Raw genomic sequence first — 23,935 nt, 5'->3', positions numbered from 1 at the left:
TATCTTTATAAACATTTAAATATCTACAACGCTATCTGTATGAACATGGAAATATCTACACCGCTATCTGTACGAACATGGAAATATCTAAACCGCTATCTAGTTGAAAATAGAAATATCTACCCAGCTATCTGCATATACATGGAAATATCTACAAAGCTATCTCTTTACACATGGAAATACCTACACCGCTATCTCTATAAACACGGAAATATCTACACCGCCATCTGTATGAACATGGAAATATCTGCACCGCCATCTGTATAAACATATAAATATCTACACCGCCTTCTGTATTAAGTTGGAGATATCTACACCGCTATCTGTATAAACTTGGAGATATCTACACCGCTATCTGTATAAACATGGAAATACCTACACCGCTATCTGTATAAACATGGAAATATCTACACCGCTACCTGTATAAACATGGAAATATCATCACCGCTATCTGTATGAACATGGAAATATCTACACCGCTATCTCTATGAACATGGAAATAGCTGCACTGCTATCTGTATGAAGATGGAAATAGCTACACCGCTATCTGTATGAACATGGAAATATCTACACCACTATCTGTATGAACATGGAAATATCTACACCGCTATCTGTATGAACATGGATATATCTACACAGCCATCAGGATGTACATGGAAATATCTACACCGCTATCTGCATGAACTGGAAATATCTACACCGCTATCAGTGTAAACATGCATACATCTTCACCGCAATCTGTATAAGCATGGAAATATCAACACCGCTATCTGTATGAACGTGGAAATATCTACACCGCTATCTGTTTGAACATGGAAATATCTAAACCGCTATAAGCATGAAAATGGAAATATCTACACAGCTATCTGCATATACATGGAAATATCTACACAGCTATCTCTTTACACATGGAAATAACTACACCGCTATCTGTATGAACATGGAAATATCTGCACCGCCATCTGTATGAACATATAAATATCTACAGCACCATCTGTATTAAGATGGAGATATCTACACCGCTATCTGTATAAACATGGAAATATCTACACCGCTATCTGTATAAACATGGAAATATCTACACCGCTATCTGTATAAACATGGAAATATCAGCACCGCTCTCTTTATGAACATGGAAATATCAGCCCATCTATCTATATGAACATGGAAGTGTCTACACCGCTATCTCTATGAACATGGAAATATCTACACCGGTATCTGTTTGAACATGGAAATATCTAAACCGCTATCTGCATGAAAATGGAAATATATACACAGCTATCTGCATATACATTGAAATATCTACACAGCTATCTCTTTACACATGGAAATAACTACACCGCTATCTGTATGAACATGGAAATATCTTCACCGCCATCTGTATGAACATGGATATATCTACACATTCATCTGGATGAACATGGAAATATCTACACCGCTATCTTTATGAACATGGAAATATCTACACCGCTATCTGTGTAAACATGCATACATCTTCACCGCTATCTGTATAAACATGGAAATATCTACACCGCTATCTGTATGAACATGGAAATATCTACACCGCTATCTGTTTGAAGATGGAAATATCTACACCGCTATCTCTATGAAAATGGAAATATCTACAAAGCTATCTGAATGAACATGGAAATATCTACACCGCTATCTCCATGAAAATGGAAATATCTACACTGCTATCTGCATATACATGGAAATATCTACACAGCTATCTCTTTACACATGGAAATAACTACACCACTATTTGTATGAACATGGAAATATCTACACCGCCATCTGTATGAACATGGAAATATCTGCACCGCCATCTGTATGAACATATAAATATCTACACCGCCATCTGTATTAAGATGGATATATCTCCACCGCTATCTGAATAAACATGGAAATATCTACACCGCTATCTGTATAAACAGGGAAATATCTACACCGCTATCTGTATAACCATGGAAATATCTACACTGCTACCTGTATAAACATGGAAATATCAGCACTGCTATCTGTATGAACATGGAAATATCTACACCGCTATCTGTATGAACATGGAAATATCTACACCGCTATCTGTATGAACATGGAAATATCTACAAAGCTATCTGAATGAACATGGAAATATCTACACCGCTATCTGTTTGAACATGGAAATATCTACACCGCTATCTGCATGAAAATGGAAATATCTACAAAGCTATCTGCATATACATGGAAATATCTACACAGCAATCTCTTTACACATGGAAATAACTACACCGCTATATCTATAACCATGGAAATATCTACACCGCCATCTGTATGAACAAGGAAATATCTGCACCGCCATCTGTATGAACAAATAAATATCTACACCGCCATCTGTATTAAGAAGGAAATATCTAAACCGCTATCTGTATAAACATTGAAATATCTACACCGCTGCCTGTATAAACATGGAAATATCAGCACCGCTATCTGTATGAACATGGAAATATCTACACCGCTATCTGTATCAACATGGAAATATCTACACCGCCATCTGTATGAACATAAAATATCTACACCGCCATCTGTATTAAGAAGGAAATATCTCAACCGCTATCTGTAAACGTGGAAATATCTACACCGCTGCCTGTATAAACATGGAAATATCAGCACCGCTATCTGCATGAACTTGGAAATATCTACACCGCTATCTGTATGAACATGGAAATATCTACACCGCCATCTGTATGAACATGGAAATATCCGCACCGCCATCTGTATGAACATATAAATATGTACACCGCCATCTATATTAAGAAGGAGATATCTACACCGATATCTGTATAAACATGGAAATATCTACACCGCTATCTGTATAAACATGGAAATATCTACACCGCTATCTGTATAAACATGGACATATCTACACCGCTCCCTGTATAAACATGGAAATATCAGCACTGCTATCTGTATGAAGATGGAAATATCTACACAGCTATCTGTATGAACATGGAAATATCTACACCGCTATCTGTATCAACATGGAAATATCTACACCGCTATCTGTACGAACATGGAAATATCTAAACAGCTATCTGCATGAAAATAGAAATATCTACACAGCTATCTGCATATACATGGAAATATCTACACAGCTATCTCTTTACACATGGAAATAACTACACCGCTATCTGTATGAACATGGAAATATCTACACCGCCATCTGTATGAACATGGAAATAGATACAATGCTATCTGTATGAACATGGAAATATCTACACCACTATCTGTAGGAACATGGAAATATCTACACCGCTATCTCTATGAACATGGATATATCTACACAGCCATCTGGATGAACATGGAAATATCTACACCGCTATCTGCATGAACATGGAAATATCTACACCGCTATCTGTGTAAACATGCATACATCTTCACTGCAATCTGTATAAACATGGAAATATCAACACCGCTATCTGTATGAACTTGGAAATATCTACACCGCTATCTGTTTGAACACGGAAATATCTAAACCGCTATCTGTATGAACATGGAAATATCTACAACGCTATCTGTATGAACATGGAGATATCTACACCGCTATCTGTATGAACATGGAAATATCTACACCGCTATCTGTATGAACATGGAAATATCTACACCGCTATCTGTATGAACATGGAGATATCTACACCGCTATCTGTATGAACATGGAAATACCTTCACCGCCATCTGTATGAAAATGGATATATCTACACAGCCATCTGGATGAACATGGAAATATCGACACAGCCCTCTGGATGAACATGGAAATATCCACACCGCTATCTGTGTAAACATGCATACATCTTCACCGCTATCTGTATAAACATGGAAATATCTACACCGCTATCAGAATGAACATGGAAATATCTACACCGCTATCTGTTTGAAGATGGAAATATGTACACCGCTATCTGCATTAAAATGGAAATATCTACACAGCTATCTGCATGAAAATGGAAATACCTACACAGCTATCTGCATATACATGGAAATATCTACACAGCTATCTCTTTACACATAGAAATAACTACACCGCTATCTGTATGAACATGGAAATATCTACACCGCCATCTGTATGAACATGGAAATATCTGCACCGCCATCTGTATGAACATATAAATATCTACACTGCCATCTGTATTAAGATGGAGATATCTACACCGCTATCTGAATAAACATGGAAATATCTACACCGCTATCTGTATAAACATGGAAATATCTACACCGCTATCTGTATAAACATGGAAATATCTACACCACTACCTGTATAAACATGGAAATATCAGCACCGCTATCTGTATGAACATGGAAATATCAGCCCCTCTATCTGTATGAACATGGAGATATCTACACAGCCATCTGGAGGAACATGGAAATATCTACACCGCTATCTGTATGAACATGGGAATATCTACACCGCTATCTGTATGAACATGGAAATATCTACACCGCTATCTGTATGAACAAGGAAATATCTTCACCGCTATCTGTATGAACATGGATATATCTACAGAGCCATCTGGATGAACATGGAAATATCTACACCGCCATCTGTATGAACATATAAATATGTACACCGCCATCTGTATTAAGATGGAGATATCTACACCGCTATCTGTATAAACCTGGAAATATCTACACCGCTATCTGTTTAAACATGGAAATATCTAAACCGCTATCAGGATTAACATGGAAATTTCTACACCGCTACCTGTATAAACATGGAAATATCAGCACCGCTATCTGTAGGAACATGGAAATATCTACACCGCTATCTGTACGAACATGGAAATACCTACACCGCTATCTGTATGAAAAAGGAAATAGCTACACCTCTATCTGTATGAACATGGAAATATCTACACCGCTATCTGAATGAAAAAGGATATATCTACACAGCCATCTGGATGAACATGGAAATATCTACACCGCTATCTGTGTAAACATGCATACATCTTCACCGCTATCTGTATAAACATGGAAATATCTACACCACTATCTGTATGAACATGGAAATATCTGCACCGCTATCTGTATGAACATGGAAATATCTACACCGCTATCTGTTTGAACATGGAAATATCTACACCGCTATCTGCATGAAAATGGAAATATCTACACTGCTATCTGCATATACATGGAAATATCTACACAGCTATCTCTTTACACATGGAAATAACTACACCGCTATCTGTATGAACATGGAAATATCTACACCGCCATCTGTATGAACATGGAAATATCTGCACTGCCATCTGTATCAACATATAAATATCTACACCGCCATATGTATTAAGATGGAGATATCTACACCGCTATCTGTATAAACATGGAAATATCTACACCGCTATCTGTATAAACACGGAAATATCTACACTGCTATCTGTATAAACATGGAAATATCTACACCGCTACCTGTATAAACATGGAAATATCAGCACCGCTATCTGTATGAACATGGAAATATCTACACCGCTATCTGTATGAACATGGAAATATCTACACCGCTATCTGTATGAACATGGAAATATCTACACCGCTATCTGTATGAACATGGAAATATCTTCACCGCCATCTGTACGAACATGGATATACCTACAGAGCCATCTGGATGAACATGGAAATATCTACACCGCCATCTGCATGAACATATAAATATCTACACCGCCATCTGTATTAAGATGGAGATATCTACCCCGCTATCTGTATAAACATGGAAATATCTACACCGCTATCTGTATAAACATAGAAATATCTACACCGCTATCTGTATAAACATGGAAATTTCAACACCGCAACCTGTATAATCATGGAAATATCAGCACCGCTATCTGTAGGAACATGGATATATCTACACAGCCATCTGGATGAACATGGATATATCTACACAGCCATCTGGATGAACATGGAAATATCTACACCGCTATCTGTATGAACATGGAAATATCTACACCGCTATCTGTGTAAACATGCATACATCTTCACTGCTTTCTGTATGAACATGGAAATATCTACATCGCTATCTGTATGAACATGGAAATAGCTACACCGCTATCTGTATGAACATGGAAATATCTACACCAATATCTGTATGAACATGGATATATCTACACAGCCATCTGGATGAACATGGAAATATCTACACCGCTATCTGTGTAAACATGCATACGTCTTCACCGCTATCTGTATAAACATGGAAATATCTACACAGCCCTCTGGATGAACATGGAAATATCTACACCGCTATCTGTGTAAACATGCATACGTCTTCACCTCTATCTGTATAAACATGGAAATATCTACACAGCCCTCTGGATGAACATGGAAATATAAACACCGCTATCTGTGTAAACATGCATACATCTTCACCGCTATCTGTATAAACATGGAAATATCTACACAGCTATCTGCATGAAAATGGAAATATCTACACTGCTATCTGCATATAGATGAAAATACCTACACAGCTATCTCTTTACACATGGAAATAACTACACCGCTATCTGTATGAACATGGAAATATCTACACTGCCATCTGTATGGACATGGAAATATCTGCTCCGCCATCTGTATGAACATATAAATATCTACACCGCCATCTGTATTAAGATGGAGATATCTATACTGCTATCTGTATAAACATGGAAATATCTACACCGCTATCTGTATAAACATGGAAATATCTACACCGCTATCTGTATAAACATGGAAATATCTACACCACTACCTGTATAAACATGGAAATATCAGCACCGCTATCTGTATGAACATGGAAATATCTACACCGCTATCTGTATGAACATGGAAATATCTACACCGCTATCTGTATGAACATGGAAATATCTACACCGCCATCTGTATGAACATGGAAATATCTACACCACTATCTGTTTGAACATGGAAATATCCGCACCGCTGTCTGCATGAAAATGGAAATATCTACACATCTATCTGCATATACATGGAAATATCTACACAGCTATCTCTTTACACATAGAAATAACTACACCGCTATCTGTATGAACATGGAAATATCTACATCGCCATCTGTATGAACATGGAAATATCAGCACTGCTATCTGTATGAACATGGAAATATCTACACAGCTATCTGTATGAACATGGAAATATCTACACCGCTATCTGTATCAACATGGAAATATCTACACAGCTATCTGTACGAACATGGAAATATCTAAACAGCTATCTGCATGAAAATAGAAATATCTACACAGCTATCTGCATATACATGGAAATATCTACACAGCTATCTCTTTACACATGGAAATAACTACACCGCTATCTGTATGAACATGGAAATATCTACACCGCCATCTGTATGAACATGGAAATAGATACACTGCTATCTGTATGAACATGGAAATATCTACACCACTATCTGTAGGAACATGGAAATATCTACACCGCTATCTCTATGAACATGGATATATCTACACAGCCATCTGGATGAACATGGAAATATCTACACCGCTATCTGCATGAACATGGAAATATCTACACCGCTATCTGTGTAAACATGCATACATCTTCACTGCAATCTGTATAAACATGGAAATATCAACACCGCTATCTGTATGAACTTGGAAATATCTACACCGCTATCTGTTTGAACACGGAAATATCTAAACCGCTATCTGTATGAACATGGAAATATCTACACCGCTATCTGTATGAACATGGAGATATCTACACCGCTATCTGTATGAACATGGAAATATCTACACCGCTATCTGTATGATCATGGAGATATCTACACCGCTATCTGTATGAACATGGAAATATCTACACCGCTATCTGTATGAACATGGAAATATCTACACCGCTATCTGTATGAACATGGAGATATCTACACTGCTATCTGTATGAACATGGAAATACCTTCACCGCCATCTGTATGAAAATGGATATATCTACACAGCCATCTGGATGAACATGGATATATCGACACAGCCCTCTGGATGAACATGGAAATATCCACACCGCTATCTGTGTAAACATGCATACATCTTCACCGCTATCTGTATAAACATGGAAATATCTACACCGCTATCAGAATGAACATGGAAATATCTACACCGCTATCTGTTTGAAGATGGAAATATGTACACCGCTATCTGCATGAAAATGGAAATATCTACACAGCTATCTGCATGAAAATGGAAATACCTACACAGCTATCTGCATATACATGGAAATATCTACACAGCTATCTCTTTACACATAGAAATAACTACACCGCTATCTGTATGAACATGGAAATATCTACACCGCCATCTGTATGAACATGGAAATATCTGCACCGCCATCTGTATGAACATATAAATATCTACACTGCCATCTGTATTAAGATGGAGATATCTACACCGCTATCTGAATAAACATGGAAATATCTACACCGCTATCTGTATAAACATGGAAATATCTACACCGCTATCTGTACAAACATGGAAATATCTACACCACTACCTGTATAAACATGGAAATATCAGCACCGCTATCTGTATGAACATGGAAATATCAGCCCCTCTATCTGTATGAACATGGAGATATCTACACCGCCATCTGTATGAACATGGATATATCTACACAGCCATCTGGAGGAACATGGAAATATCTACACCGCTATCTGTATGAACATGGGAATATCTACACCGCTATCTGTATGAACATGGAAATATCTACACCGCTATCTGTATGAACAAGGAAATATCTTCACCGCTATCTGTATGAACATGGATATATCTACAGAGCCATCTGGATGAACATGGAAATATCTACACCGCCATCTGTATGAACATATAAATATGTACACCGCCATCTGTATTAAGATGGAGATATCTACACCGCTATCTGTATAAACCTGGAAATATCTACACCGCTATCTGTTTAAACATGGAAATATCTAAACCGCTATCAGGATTAACATGGAAATTTCTACACCGCTACCTGTATAAACATGGAAATATCAGCACCGCTATCTGTAGGAACATGGAAATATCTACACCGCTATCTGTACGAACATGGAAATACCTACACCGCTATCTGTATGAAAAAGGAAATAGCTACACCTCTATCTGTATGAACATGGAAATATCTACACCGCTATCTGAATGAAAAAGGATATATCTACACAGCCATCTGGATGAACATGGAAATATCTACACCGCTATCTCTGTAAACATGCATACATCTTCACCGCTATCTGTATAAACATGGAAATATCTACACCACTATCTGTATGAACATGGAAATATCTGCACCGCTATCTGTATGAACATGGAAATATCTACACCGCTATCTGTTTGAACATGGAAATATCTACACCGCTATCTGCATGAAAATGGAAATATCTACACTGCTATCTGCATATACATGGAAATATCTACACAGCTATCTCTTTACACATGGAAATAACTACACCGCTATCTGTATGAACATGGAAATATCTACACCGCCATCTGTATGAACATGGAAATATCTGCACTGCCATTTGTATGAACATATAAATATCTACACCGCCATATGTATTAAGATGGAGATATCTACACCGCTATCTGTATAAACATGGAAATATCTACACCGCTATCTGTATAAACACGGAAATATCTACACCGCTATCTGTATAAACATGGAAATATCTACACCGCTACCTGTATAAACATGGAAATATCAGCACCGCTATCTGTATGAACATGGAAATATCTACACCGCTATCTGTATGAACATGGAAATATCTACACCGCTATCTGTATGAACATGGAAATATCTACACCGCTATCTGTATGAACATGGAAATATCTTCACCGCCATCTGTACGAACATGGATATACCTACAGAGCCATCTGGATGAACGTGGAAATATATACACCGCCATCTGCATGAACATATAAATATCTACACCGCCATCTGTATTAAGATGGAGATATCTACCCCGCTATCTGTATAAACATGGAAATATCTACACCGCTATCTGTATAAACATAGAAATATCTACACCGCTATCTGTATAAACATGGAAATTTCAACACCGCAACCTGTATAATCATGGAAATATCAGCACCGCTATCTGTAGGAACATGGATATATCTACACAGCCATCTGGATGAACATGGATATATCTACACAGCCATCTGGATGAACATGGAAATATCTACACCGCTATCTGTATGAACATGGAAATATCTACACCGCTATCTGTGTAAACATGCATACATCTTCACTGCTATCTGTATGAACATGGAAATATCTACATCGCTATCTGTATGAACATGGAAATAGCTACACCGCTATCTGTATGAACATGGAAATATCTACACCAATATCTGTATGAACATGGATATATCTACACAGCCATCTGGATGAACATGGAAATATCTACACCGCTATCTGTGTAAACATGCATACGTCTTCACCGCTATCTGTATAAACATGGAAATATCTACACAGCCCTCTGGATGAACATGGAAATATCTACACCGCTATCTGTGTAAACATGCATACGTCTTCACCTCTATCTGTATAAACATGGAAATATCTACACAGCCCTCTGGATGAACATGGAAATATAAACACCGCTATCTGTGTAAACATGCATACATCTTCACCGCTATCTGTATAAACATGGAAATATCTACACCGCTATCTGCATGAAAATGGAAATATCTACACTGCTATCTGCATATAGATGAAAATATCTACACAGCTATCTCTTTACACATGGAAATAACTACACCGCTATCTGTATGAACATGGAAATATCTACACTGCCATCTGTATGGACATGGAAATATCTGCTCCGCCATCTGTATGAACATATAAATATCTACACCGCCATCTGTATTAAGATGGAGATATCTATACTGCTATCTGTATAAACATGGAAATATCTACACCGCTATCTGTATAAACATGGAAATATCTACACCGCTATCCGTATAAACATGGAAATATCTACACCACTACCTGTATAAACATGGAAATATCAGCACCGCTATCTGTATGAACATGGAAATATCTACACCGCTATCTGTATGAACATGGAAATATCTACACCGCTATCTCTATAAACATGGAAATATCTACACCGCCATCTGTATGAACATGGAAATATCCGCACCGCCATCTGTATGAACATATAAATATCTACACCGCCATCTGTATTAAGAAGGAGATATCTACACCGCTATCTGTATAAACATGGAAATATCTACACCGCTATCTGTATAAACATGGAAATATCTACTCCGCTATCTGTATAAACATGGAAATATCTACACCGCTATCTGTATGAACATGGAAATATCTTCACCGCCATCTGTACGAACATGGATATATCTACAGAGCCATCTGGATGAACATGGAAATATCTACACCGCCATCTGCATGAACATATAAATATCTACACCGCCATCTGTATTAAGATGGAGATATCTACCCCGCTATCTGTATAAACATGGAAATATCTACACCGCTATCTGTATAAACATAGAAATATCTACACCGCTATCTGTATAAACATGGAAATTTCTACACCGCAACCTGTATAATCATGGAAATATCAGCACCGCTATCTGTAGGAACATGGATATATCTACACAGCCATCTGGATGAACATGGATATATCTACACAGCCATCTGGATGAACATGGAAATATCTACACCGCTATCTGCATGAACATGGAAATATCTACACCGCTATCTCTGTAAACATGCATACATCTTCACTGCAATCTGTATAAACATGGAAATATCAACACCGCTATCTGTATGAACTTGGAAATATCTACACCGCTATCTGTTTGAACACGGAAATATCTAAACCGCTATCTGTATGAACATGGAAATATCTACACCGCCATCTGTATGAACATGGAAATATCTGCACTGCCATCTGTATGAACATATAAATATCTACACCGCCATATGTATTAAGATGGAGATATCTACACCGCTATCTGTATAAACATGGAAATATCTACACCGCTATCTGTATAAACACGGAAATATATACACCGCTATCTGTATAAACATGGAAATATCTACACCGCTACCTGTATAAACATGGAAATATCAGCACCGCTATCTGTATGAACATGGAAATATCTACACCGCTATCTGTATGAACATGGAAATATCTACACCGCTATCTGTATGAACATGGAAATATCTACACCGCTATCTGTATGAACATGGAAATATCTACACCGCTATCTGTATGAACATGGAAATATCTTCACCGCCATCTGTACGAACATGGATATATCTACAGAGCCATCTGGATGAACATGGAAATATCTACACCGCCATCTGCATGAACATATAAATATCTACACCGCCATCTGTATTAAGATGGAGATATCTACCCCGCTATCTGTATAAACATGGAAATATCTACACCGCTATCTGTATAAACATAGAAATATCTACACCGCTATCTGTATAAACATGGAAATTTCTACACCGCAACCTGTATAATCATCGAAATATCAGCACCGCTATCTGTAGGAACATGGATATATCTACACAGCCATCTGGATGAACATGGATATATCTACACAGCCATCTGGATGAACATGGAAATATCTACACCGCTATCTGCATGAACATGGAAATATCTACACCGCTATCTGTGTAAACATGCATACATCTTCACTGCAATCTGTATGAACATGGAAATATCAACACCGCTATCTGTATGAACTTGGAAATATCTACACCGCTATCTGTTTGAACACGGAAATATCTAAACCGCTATCTGTATGAACATGGAAATATCTACACCGCTATCTGTATGAACATGGAGATATCTACATCGCTATCTGTATGAACATGGAAATATCTACACCGCTATCTGTATGAACATGGAAATATCTACACCGCTATCTGTATGAACATGGAGATATCTACACCGCTATCTGAATGAACATGGAAATACCTTCACCGCCATCTGTATGAAAATGGATATATCTACACAGCCATCTGGATGAACATGGATATATCGACACAGCCCTCTGGATGAACATGGAAATATCCACACCGCTATCTGTGTAAACATGCATACATCTTCACCGCTATCTGTATAAACATGGAAATATCTACACCGCTATCAGAATGAACATGGAAATATCTACACCGCTATCTGTTTGAAGATGGAAATATGTACACCGCTATCTGCATGAAAATGGAAATATCTACACAGCTATCTGCATGAAAATGGAAATACCTACACAGCTATCTGCATATACATGGAAATATCTACACAGCTATCTCTTTACACATAGAAATAACTACACCGCTATCTGTATGAACATGGAAATATCTACACCGCCATCTGTATGAACTTGGAAATATCTGCACCGCCATCTGTATGAACATATAAATATCTACACTGCCATCTGTATTAAGATGGAGATATCTACACCGCTATCTGAATAAACATGGAAATATCTACACCGCTATCTGTATAAACATGGAAATATCAGCACCGCTATCTGTATGAACATGGAAATATCAGCCCCTCTATCTGTATGAACATGGAGATATCTACACCGCCATCTGTATGAACATGGATATATCTACACAGCCATCTGGAGGAACATGGAAATATCTACACCGCTATCTGTATGAACATGGGAATATCTACACCGCTATCTGTATGAACATGGAAATATCTACACCGCTATCTGTATGAACAAGGAAATATCTTCACCGCTATCTGTATGAACATGGATATATCTACAGAGCCATCTGGATGAACATGGAAATATCTACACCGCCATCTGTATGAACATATAAATATGTACACCGCCATCTGTATTAAGATGGAGATATCTACACCGCTATCTGTATAAACCTGGAAATATCTACACCGCTATCTGTTTAAACATGGAAATATCTAAACCGCTATCAGGATTAACATGGAAATTTCTACACCGCTACCTGTATAAACATGGAAATATCAGCACCGCTATCTGTAGGAACATGGAAATATCTACACCGCTATCTGTACGAACATGGAAATACCTACACCGCTATCTGTATGAAAAAGGAAATAGCTACACCTCTATCTGTATGAACATGGAAATATCTACATCGCTATCTGAATGAAAAAGGATATATCTACACAGCCATCTGGATGAACATGGAAATATCTACACCGCTATCTGTGTAAACATGCATACATCTTCACCGCTATCTGTATAAACATGGAAATATCTACACCACTATCTGTATGAACATGGAAATATCTGCACCGCTATCTGTATGAACATGGAAATATCTACACCGCTATCTGTTTGAACATGGAAATATCTACACCGTTATCTGCATGAAAATGGAAATATCTACACTGCTATCTGCATATACATGGAAATATCTACACAGCTATCTCTTTACACATGGAAATAACTACACCGCTATCTGTATGAAAATGGAAATATCTACACCGCCATCTGTATGAACATGGAAATATCTGCACTGCCATCTGTATGAACATATAAATATCTACACCGCCATATGTATTAAGATGGAGATATCTACACCGCTATCTGTATAAACATGGAAATATCTACACCGCTATCTGTATAAACACGGAAATATCTACACCGCTATCTGTATAAACATGGAAATATCTACACCGCTACCTGTATAAACATGGAAATATCAGCACCGCTATCTGTATGAACATGGAAATATCTACACCGCTATCTGTATGAACATGGAAATATCTACACCGCTATCTGTATGAACATGGAAATATCTACACCGCTATCTGTATGAACATGGAAATATCTTCACCGCCATCTGTACGAACATGGATATACCTACAGAGCCATCTGGATGAACATGGAAATATCTACACCGCCATCTGCATGAACATATAAATATCTGCACCGCCATCTGTATTAAGATGGAGATATCTACCCCGCTATCTGTATAAACATGGAAATATCTACACCGCTATCTGTATAAACATAGAAATATCTACACCGCTATCTGTATAAACATGGAAATTTCTACACCGCAACCTGTATAATCATGGAAATATCAGCACCGCTATCTGTAGGAACATGGATATATCTACACAGCCATCTGGATGAACATGGATATATCTACACAGCCATCTGGATGAACATGGAAATATCTACACCGCTATCTGTATGAACATGGAAATATCTACACCGCTATCTGTGTAAACATGCATACATCTTCACTGCTATCTGTATGAACATGGAAATATCTACATCGCTATCTGTATGAACATGGAAATAGCTACACCGCTATCTGTATGAACATGGAAATATCTACACCAATATCTGTATGAACATGGATATATCTACACAGCCATCTGGATGAACATGGAAATATCTACACCGCTATCTGTGTAAACATGCATACGTCTTCACCGCTATCTGTATAAACATGGAAATATCTACACAGCCCTCTGGATGAACATGGAAATATCTACACCGCTATCTGTGTAAACATGCATACGTCTTCACCTCTATCTGTATAAACATGGAAATATCTACACAGCCCTCTGGATGAACATGGAAATATAAACACCGCTATCTGTGTAAACATGCATACATCTTCACCGCTATCTGTATAAACATGGAAATATCTACACAGCTATCTGCATGAAAATGGAAATATCTACACTGCTATCTGCATATAGATGAAAATATCTACACAGCTATCTCTTTACACATGGAAATAACTACACCGCTATCTGTATGAACATGGAAATATCTACACTGCCATCTGTATGGACATGGAAATATCTGCTCCGCCATCTGTATGAACATATAAATATCTACACCGCCATCTGTATTAAGATGGAGATATCTATACTGCTATCTGTATAAACATGGAAATATCTACACCGCTATCTGTATAAACATGGAAATATCTACACCGCTATCTGTATAAACATGGAAATATCTACACAACTACCTGTATAAACATGGAAATATCAGCACCGCTATCTGTATGAACATGGAAATATCTACACCGCTATCTGTATGAACATGGAAATATCTACACCGCTATCTGTATGAACATGGAAATATCTACACCGCCATCTGTATGAACATGGAAATATCTACACCACTATCTGTTTGAACATGGAAATATCCGCACCGCTGTCTGCATGAAAATGGAAATATCTACACATCTATCTGCATATACATGGAAATATCTACACAGCTATCTCTTTACACATAGAAATAACTACACCGCTATCTGTATGAACATGGAAATATCTACACCGCCATCTGTATGAACATGGAAATATCTGCACCGCCATCTGTATGAACATATAAATATCTACACTGCCATCTGTATTAAGATGGAGATATCTACACCGCTATCTGAATAAACATGGAAATATCTACACCGCTATCTGTATAAACATGGAAATATCAGCATGGCTTTCTGTATGAGCATGGAAATATCAGCCCCTCTATCTGTATGAACATGGAGATATCTACACCGCCATCTGTATGAACATGGATATATCTACACAGCCATCTGGAGGAACATGGAAATATCTACACCGCTATCTGTATGAACATGGGAATATCTACACCGCTATCTGTATGAACATGGAAATATCTACACCGCTATCTGTATGAACAAGGAAATAACTTCACCGCTATCTGTATGAACATGGATATATCTACAGAGCCATCTGGATGAACATGGAAATATCTACACCGCCATCTGTATGAACATATAAATATGTACACCGCCATCTGTATTAAGATGGAGATATCTACACCGCTATCTGTATAAACCTGGAAATATCTACACCGCTATCTGTTTAAACATGGAAATATCTAAACCGCTATCAGGATTACCATGGAAATTTCTCCACCGCTACCTGTATAAACATGGAAATATCAGCACCGCTATCTGTAGGAACATGGAAATATCTACACCGCTATCTGTACGAACATGGAAATACCTACACCGCTATCTGTATGAAAAAGGAAATAGCTACACCTCTATCTGTATGAACATGGAAATATCTACACCGCTATCTGAATGAACATGGATATATCTACACAGCCATCTGGATGAACAAGGAAATATCTACACCGCTATCTGTGTAAACATGCATACATCTTCACCGCTATCTGTATAAACATGGAAATATCTACACCACTATCTGTATGAACATGGAAATATCTGCACCGCTATCTGTATGAACATGGAAATATCTACACCGCTATCTGTTTGAACATGGAAATATCTACACCGCTATCTGCATAAAAATGGAAATATCTACACTGCTATCTGCATATACATGGAAATATCTACACAGCTATCTCTTTACACATTGAAATAACTACACCGCTATCTGTATGAACATGGAAATATCTACACCGCCATCTGTATGAACATGGAAATATCTGCACTGCCATCTGTATGAACATATAAATATCTACACCGCCATATGTATTAAGATGGAGATATCTACACCGCAATCTGTATAAACATGGAAATATCTACACCGCTATCTGTATAAACACGGAAATATCTACACCGCTATCTGTATAAACATGGAAATATCTACACCGCTACCTGTATAAACATGGAAATATCAGCACCGCTATCTGTATGAACATGGAAATATCTACACCGCTATCTGTATGAACATGGAAATATCTACACCGCTATCTGTATGAACATGGAAATATCTACACCGCTATCTGTATGAACATGGAAATATCTACACCGCTATCTGTATGAACATGGAAATATCTTCACCGCCATCTGTACGAACATGGATATACCTACAGAGCCATCTGGATGAACATGGAAATATCTACACCGCCATCTGCATGAACATATAAATATCTACACCGCCATCTGTATTAAGATAGAGATATCTACCCCGCTATCTGTATAAATATGGAAATATCTACACCGCTATCTGTATAAACATAGAAATATCTACACCGCTATCTGTATAAACATGGAAATTTCTACACCGCAACCTGTATAATCATGGAAATATCAGCACCGCTATCTGTAGGAACATGGATATATCTACACAGCCATCTGGATGAACATGGATATATCTACACAGCCATCTGGATGAACATGGAAATATCTACACCGCTATCTGTATGAACATGGAAATATCTACACCGCTATCTGTGTAAACATGCATACATCTTCACTGCTATCTGTATGAACATGGAAATATCTACATCGCTATCTGTATGAACATGGAAATAGCTACACCGCTATCTGTATGAACATGGAAATATCTACACCAATATCTGTATGAACATGGATATATCTACACAGCCATCTGGATGAACATGGAAATATCTACACCGCTATCTGTGTAAACATGCATACGTCTTCACCGCTATCTGTATAAACATGGAAATATCTACACAGCCCTCTGGATGAACATGGAAATATCTACACCGCTATCTGTGTAAACATGCATACGTCTTCACCTCTATCTGTATAAACATGGAAATATCTACACAGCCCTCTGGATGAACATGGAAATATAAACACCGCTATCTGTGTAAACATGCATACATCTTCACCGCTATCTGTATAAACATGGAAATATCTACACCGCTATCTGCATGAAAATGGAAATATCTACACTGCTATCTGCATATAGGTGAAAATATCTACACAGCTATCTCTTTACACATGGAAATAACTACACCGCTATCTGTATGAACACGGAAATATCTACACTGCCATCTGTATGGACATGGAAATATCTGCTCCGCCATCTGTATGAACATATAAATATCTACACCGCCATCTGTATTAAGATGGAGATATCTATACTGCTATCTGTATAAACATGGAAATATCTACACCGCTATCTGTATAAACATGGAAATATCTACACCGCTATCTGTATAAACATGGAAATATCTACACCACTACCTGTATAAACATGGAAATATCAGCACCGCTATCTGTATGAACATGGAAATATCTACACCGCTATCTGTATGAACATGGAAATATCTACACCGCTATCTCTATAAACATGGAAATATCTACACCGCCATCTGTATGAACATGGAAATATCCGCACCGCCATCTGTATGAACATATAAATATCTACACCGCCATCTGTATTAAGAAGGAGATATCTACACCGCTATCTGTATAAACATGGAAATATCTACACCGCTATCTGTATAAACATGGAAATGTATACACCGCTATCTGTATAAACATGGAAATATCTACACCGCTACCTGTATAAACATGGAAATATCAGCACCGCTATCTGTATGAACATGGAAAGATCTACACTGCTATCTGTATTAACATGGAAATATCTACACCGCTATCTCTATGAACATGGATATATCTACACAGCCCTCTGGATGAACATGGAAATATCCACAACGCTATCTGTGTAAACATGCATACATCTTCACCGCTATCTGTATAAACATGGAAATATCTACACCGCTATCTGTATGAACATGGAAATATCTACACCGCTATCTGTTTGAAGATGGAAATATATACACAGCTATCTGCATGAAAATGGAAATATCTACACAGCTATCTGCATACAGATGGAAATATCTACACAGCTATCTCTTTACACATGGAAATAACTACACCGCTATCTGAATGAACATGGAAATATCTACACCGCCATCTGTCTGAACATGGAAATATCTACACCGCTATCTGTATGAACATGGAAATAGCTACACCGTTATCTGTATGAAAATGGAAATAGCTACACCGCTATCTGTATGAACATGGAAATATCTAAACCGCTATTTGTATGAACATGGATATATCTACACAGCCATCTGTCTGAACATGGAAATATCTACACCGCTATCTGTATGAACATGGAAATATCTACACCGGTATCTGTATGAACATGGATATATCTACACAGCCATCTGGATGAACATGGAAATATCTACACCGCTATCTGTGTAAACATGCATACATCTTCACCACTATCTGTATAAACATGGAAATATCTGCACTGCTATCGGTATGAACATGGAAATATCTACACCGCTATCTGTATGAACATGGAAATACCTACACCGCTATATGTTTGGACATGGAAATATCTACACCGCTATCTGCATGAAATTGGAAATATATACACTGCTATCTGCATATACATTTAAATATCTACACAGCTATCTCTTTACACATGGAAAAAACTACACCACTATCTGTATGAAAATGGAAATAACTACACCGCCATCTGTATGAACATGGAAGTATCTGCACCGCCATCTGTATGAACGTATAAATATCTACACCGCCATCTGTATTAAGATTGAGATATCTACACTGCTATCTGTATAAACATGGAAATATCAACACCGCCATCTGTATGAACATATAAATACACCGCCATCTGTATTAAGAAGGAAATATCTAAACCGCTATCTGTATAAACATGGAAATAACTACACAGCTACCTGTATAAACATGGAAATATCAGCACCACTATCTGTATGAACCTGGAAATATCTACACCGCTATCTGTATGAACATGGAAATATCTACACCGCTATCTGTATGAACATGGAAATATCTACAAAGCTATTTGAATGAACATGGAAATATCTACACCGCTATCTGTTTGAACATGTAAATATCTACACCGCTATCTGCATGAAAATGGAAATATCTACAAAGCTATCTGCATATACATGGAAATATCTACACAGCTATCTCTTTACACATGGAAATAACTACACCGCTATATCTATAAACATGGAAATATCTACACCACCATCTGCATGAACATGGAAATATCTGCACTGCCATCTGTATGAACATATAAATATCTACACCGCCATCTGTATTAAGAAGGAAATATCTAAACCGCTATCTGTATAAACAAGGAAATATCTACACCGCTGCCTGTATAAACATGGAAATAACAGCACCGCTCTCTGTATGAAAATGGAAATATCTACACCGCTATCTGTATGAACATGCAAATATCTACACTGCTATCTGTATGAACATGGAAATAGCTACACCGTTATCTCTATGAAAATGGAAATAGCTACACCGCTATCTGTATGAACATGGAAATATCTACACCGCTATTTGTATGAACATGGATATACCTACACAGACATCTGTATGAACATGGAAATATCTACACCGCTATCTGTATGAACTTGGAAATATCTACACCGCTATCTGTATGAACATGGATATATCTACACAGCCATCTGGATGAACATGGAAATATCTACACCGCTATCTGTGTAAACATGCTTACATCTTCACCACTATCTGTATAAACATGGAAATATCTGCACCGCTATCGGTATGAACATGGAAATATCTACACCGCTATCTGTATGAACATGGAAATACCTACACCGCTATCTATTTGGACATGGAAATATCTACACCGCTATCTGCATGAAATTGGAAATATCTACACTGCTATCTGCATATACATTTAAATATCTACACAGCTATCTCTTTACACATGGAAATAACTACACCACTATCTGTATATACATGGAAATAACTACACCGCCATCTGTATGAACATGGAAGTATCTGCACCGCCATCTGTATGAACATATAAATATCTACACCGCCATCTGTATTAAGATGGAGATATCTACACTGCTATCTGTATAAACATGGAAATATATACACCGCCATCTGTATGAACATATAAATACACCACCATCTGTATTAAGACGGAAATATCTAAACCTCTGTCTGTATAAACATGGAAATATCTACACCGCTGCCTGTATAAACATGGAAATATCAGCACCGCTATCTGTATGAACATGGAAATATCTACACCGCTATCTGTAGGAACACGGAAATAGCTACACCGCTCCCTGTATAAAAATGGAAATATCAGCACCGCTATCTCTATGAACATGGAAATATCTACACCACTATCTGTATGAACATGGATATATTTACACAGCCATCTGGATGAACATGGAAATATCTACGCCACTGTCTGTATGAACATGGAAATATCTACACCGCTATCTGTGTAAACATGCATACATCTTCACCGCTATCAGTATTAACATGGAAATATCTACACCGCTATCTGTATGAACATGGAAATAGCTACACCGCTATCTTTATGAACATGGAATTATCTACACCGCTCTCTGTATGAACATGGATATATCTACACAGCCATCTGGATGAACATGGAAATATCTACACCGCTATCTGTGTAAACATGCATACATCTTCACCGCTATATGTATAAACATGGAAATATCTACACCGCTATCTGTATGAACATGGAAATATCTACACCGCTATCTGTATGAACATGGAAATATCTACACCGCTATCTGTTTGAACATGGAAATATCTACAGCGCTATCTGCATGAACATGGAAATATCTACACTGCTATCAGCATATACATGGAAATATCTACACAGCTATCTCTTTACACATGGAAATAACTACACCGCTATCTGTATGAACATGGAAATATCCACACTGCCATCATTATGAACATGGAAATATCTGCACCGCCATCTATATGAACATATAAATATCTACACCGCCATCTGTATTAAGATGGAGATATCTACACCGCTAGCTGTATAAACATGGAAATATCTACACCGCTATCTGTTTGAACATGGAAATATCTACACCGCTATCTGTATAAACATGGAAATATCTACACCGCTACCTGTATAAACATGGAAATATCAGCACAGCTTTCTGTATAAACATGGAAATATCTACACCGATATCTGTATGAACATGGAAATATCTACACCGCTTTCTGTATGAACATGGAAATATCTACACCGCTATCAGTATGAACAAGGAAATATCTACACCGCTATCTGTATGAACATGGATATATCTACACAGCCCTCTGGATGAACATGGAAATATCCACACCGCTATCTGTGTAAACATGCATACATCTTCACCGCTATCTGTATAAACATGGAAATATCTACAGCGCTATCTGTATGAACATGGAAATATCTTCACCGCTATCTGTTTGAGGATGGAAATATATACACCGCTATCTGCATGAAAATGGAAATATCTACACAGCTATCTGCATATACATGGAAATATCTACACAGCTATCTCTTTACACATGGAAATAACTACACCGCTATCTGTATGAACATGGAAATATCTACACCGCCATCTGTCTGAACATGGAAATATCTACACCGTTATCTGTATGAACATGGAAATAGCTGCACCGTTATCTGTATGAAAATGGAAATAGCTACACCGCTATCTGTATGAACATGGAAATATCTACACAGCTATTTGTATGAACATGGAAATATCTACACCGCTATCTGTGTAAACATGCATACATCTTCACCACTATCTGTATAAACATGGAAATATCTGCACCGCTATCGGTAAGAACATGGAAATATCTACACCGCTATCTGTATGAACATGGAAATACCTACACGGCTATCTGTTTGGACATGGAAATATCTACACCGCTCTCTGCATGAAATTGGAAATATCTACACTGCTATCTGCATATACATTTAAATATCTACACAGCTATCTCTTTACACATGGAAAAAACTACAGCACTATCTGTATGAACATGGAAATAACTACACCGCCATCTGTATGTACATAGAAGTATCTGCACCGCCATCTGTATGAACATATAAATATCTACACCGCCATCTGTATTAAGATGGAGATATCTACACTGCTATCTGTATAAACATGGAAATATCTACACCGCCATCTGTATGAACATATAAATACACCACCATCTGTATTAAGAAGGAAATATCTAAACCGCTATCTGTATAAACATGGAAATATCTACACCGCTGCCTGTATAAACATGGAAATATCAGCACTGCTATCTGTAAGAACAT

This window comes from Gorilla gorilla, chromosome 18 (assembly GCF_029281585.2).
Source record: "Gorilla gorilla gorilla isolate KB3781 chromosome 18, NHGRI_mGorGor1-v2.1_pri, whole genome shotgun sequence".
NCBI lineage: Eukaryota > Metazoa > Chordata > Mammalia > Primates > Hominidae > Gorilla > Gorilla gorilla.
Note: the sequence above shows the minus strand (reverse complement) of the source record.